Here is a 3,945-nt window from a genome sequence, read left to right on the forward strand (position 1 = left end):
TTCCTTCCTTCCTTCCTTTTCCTCCTCCCTCTCTCCCTGTCTGTCTGTTTGCCTTCTTGCCCTCCTTCCCTTTATTCTTTAATGAGTGGGACTAAAATTTTTACATTGAAAAATAAATTAGCTTCTTTTTAAATAAAAAGGTATTTCCATGCTCAATAAATTTTAAACATTATTTAAAATGCAAAAATGTCAAACATTCTGAGCTTTATAAAGAACTGTGGTAGAAAAGAGAAACAGAAACTATGTAAATGATACAAGCTTATCACAATATTATCACAATGCTTAAAGGGGGCTTATTTTTATCTTTAGGTGAGTGTGTGTGTGTGTGTGTGTGTGTGTGTGTGTGTGTGTGTGTGTGCGTCCCTTACCTGGGGAGGTAGAAGGTGGTGTTTGGATCCCCTGGAGCTGGAGTTATAAGTGGTTATGATCTGTCTAATGTGGGTACTGGGAATTGAACTCACATCCTCTGGAAGAGCAGCAAACATTCTGAACCACAGAGCCATTTCTCCACAATGTATACTTTACTGACATAGTCATTAATGAATTTATTGAATTCCTTTTTATCTGAGAAGCAATGTGCTTTGTTCTTTGGATTCATCCATTCACTTGACTTCTATGATCTCACAGTGAGGTAGATAATGTTCCAAGTCCTTCTTAGGTGAGGAAAGATTGGACAGAGAAGGTGACAATTAACTCAGTGTTAGCCAAGTGACAATGCCAGACTGTCTGTCTCCAGAGTCTGCTTTTTCTGCCACAGTAAATACGGAACAAAAGACCATGGGTCTTGGAGACAGAACACCGCAGGGTTAGAATCCTGACTCTGCCACTTACTGGCTGTATGACCTTGGGCCACACTACATATTCAGTGTTGCTCTGTTGCAGACTACTTGGCCGGTAGACAACTCTATATTGATTAGGAAAGATGCCAACTGAGTAATGATGCCAACTGAGTCACTGCATGGTACTGCATAAAGAGATCTGTATTAACTCATCAATGAGAACAGAAATGTATTGGTAAATGTGAACAAAGGACCCTGGAGTTTGGGAAGGGGGGGGGGATGTTCCAGATTTATATATAGTGTCCACTGATTTTTGTGTCATACATGCTACCTCCGTAGTGTAATGTAGCTTAATGTCTAGTTGTAATGAGAGGCATGGATATCAACTTACAAATGACAGAAGCTTACTCCCATTACCACTGAATGATTTCAAACTCTACACCAAGTATGGACTTTAGTTTCCAGAGATCATCGGCAATCAGGCAAGTTGTTGGATCTTCATGATGTAGTAGACTAATGTGCACACAGGGATATTCATTACTGTTCAATATGTAAAAACATGGGAACAACTTAGTGACCTACAGTGAAGGACTGGGAGATATAACAGCATAATTTAAAAGGATTCACATCATTCACCACAGAGTGTTGCCAGCTTTGAATCAATATGTCAAACAAAATATCTTTTTGTGGTCACATACTGTCCAGGGCACATTCAACAGATAGAACATTGCATTGAATGGGCCTCAGAAAATAAGAGCAGACAGATACAAAATGTACAGAGAAGTGGTGTATTTGTCAAGTCAATGCCAAAGAAAATTTCAACTTTATGTTAAAAATTACAATTTGGCCTATTGATGATTCAAAGTATATGGTCACAGCAAGTAATATGAAAATGGAACGGATGATACATGAAAAGCTCTTAGCAGTGTCTGACACACAGTCAGTGTTAACCTAGCTATAGTTATCATTGTGAATATCTGAGGTGTAATCTAAGGGGGACTGTGGTCATTAGACTTTGTAGATATTACATTGATTTGGTAAGATACACACAGTGCAGTGCAAAGTAGACTTAGTATGGATAATGACTCCATTTTAAAGAAGAAAACGTAACTCCGTTTTGGTAATAAAAATTATATGAAATATATAGCAAATATGTCTTTATGGATGGCAGGATATTAGAGAATTCCAGGGTTTTTGTGGTGGTGGTGGTATTTATAAGTACATGCTAAGTTATTTCCTTAAAAACTTAGATCTCTCTATCTGTCTCTGTCTCTGTCTGTCTCTGTCTGTCTATGTCTCTCTCTCTCTCTCTCTCTCTCTCTCTCTCTCTCTCTCTCTCTCTCTGTGTGTGTGTGTGTGTGTGTGTATGTGTGTGCATGCTCATATAACTGCTGGTATCCTCAGAATCCAACAGAGGGCACTGGATTTCCTGATGTAGAATTACAGGTAGTAGAAGCTATTTGCTGTTGGTGCTGGAGACCAGACAAAGGTCCTCTGCATGGGCACTGTGTGTTCTTAAATTCTGAGCCAATTCTCTAGCTCCAGAAGTGGTTCACTTTAGCATTAAAATATTTTATTTAAACTTAAACAAACCTATATAAATATTTGTTTTCTTGTTTCCCTAAAAGGAAAGTTGTATCTGTTGAAGTGATTCAAAAAGCCACGGATGTTGAGTCTGTTCTTCATTCACTTTGCTAATAAGTAGATCAGTTAATAATAAGACATGGAGCCTGGACTTTATTTAGAGTGCTTTTTATCCTTTCTTAAATTGCACAGCTGAAAAACAGAACAAAATAAATGAAGCCAGGAAAAAGGGAACTATACAGAATTACTTAATATCATTTTTGGCATCTTTTACTTTTAAACTTAGTATGTTTAAAGCATGTTTCCTCATACTGTCACATGGAGCTTTGATTTTCTCAGATCTGATAATCTCTGTCTTTCTGCTGGGGTATTTGCAGCATTTATATCTAATACAATTTATGAGTATGTTCAAGTTCATCTTACTGTGTGTTTCCCGTTTGACTCATTTGTTCTTTTCTTGTTTACAATTATTCATTTACTTTTGGGGTGTTCCGTGTTCTGAAGTGTGTATGTGGTGGACAGAGAATAACTTTGGGAATTAATTTTCTCCTTTTACCATGTGGGCTTCTGATTTTGGTCTCAAGTTATCAGGCTCGCAGGCAAGGTTTTCATTCTCAGAGCCACCTCATCCATCAATCTCTGTCCATTTCTTTCTTCCCTCTCAGAGTGACTACATAGTTTAATGATTTTGTCACTTGCATTGTTAACTAAGCAGCCCTTGTTCCTTATTCTCATCTTTCATGGTTACTTTAGCATCGATAAAATACATTTTCACCTTACTGTGGTCTTTTCTGTGCATCATTGTTCTTGGTGTTTGCTTACTTTTGGAATATAGACATCATAAGGCAAATAGGTATATACATCAATTTAAATTAGTGAATAAGACACAACAAAAAAGCAAGGAAGCCATTAGCTAGGATGGATTACTTTTCCCTGTGGAAATATCTGCACCTGTCTCTGCATCAATTCTCAGCACATTTTATTACAATTAATTTTTATAATTTATTTTTCTTCATCTTCCTTTTGCTCCACTGTCTTAGAGAAATCCCCCATATAGCAGAAAAGCATGTTCTTCAGAACAAGGCCACTGCAGGTGGTCTGGGTTGCTACTTTCAGTTGCAACCTAGAATTTGCTAGCCTCAGTTTCTCCCTCTATAAAGGGAGGGTATCACCATTTACATCTAAGGAATTTTATAAGGCTAAATTGTATCATATATATATAAATGTTCTAGCAACAGAGAGTGCCTATTTTGTCATTTACAGCCTCTCTCATCTGTCTTTAGTAACCTGTAGATAGCTTCTTTCTGTCAAATTTATCTTGGATGGACTGGAGGGAAAGGCTCACTGATTAAGAGCATGTACCCCTCTTGCAGAGAACCTTAGTTTTGTTCCAAGCACTTCCATTGGGCCTCTCTAAACTTCCTGTAACTCTACCTCTGTGGAATCTATCACTCTCTTATAGCCTTCATGGGTACCTGTACCCATGTGTGCATGCACACATACATAAAACTAAAAATAACATTTTAAATAATTTATGATGGTGGTAAACAAATTTTGATTATTTTCCACCTATCTTTCCCCT

This window comes from Mus caroli, chromosome 9, assembly GCF_900094665.2.
Source record: "Mus caroli chromosome 9, CAROLI_EIJ_v1.1, whole genome shotgun sequence".
Taxonomy (NCBI): Eukaryota; Metazoa; Chordata; class Mammalia; order Rodentia; family Muridae; genus Mus; species Mus caroli.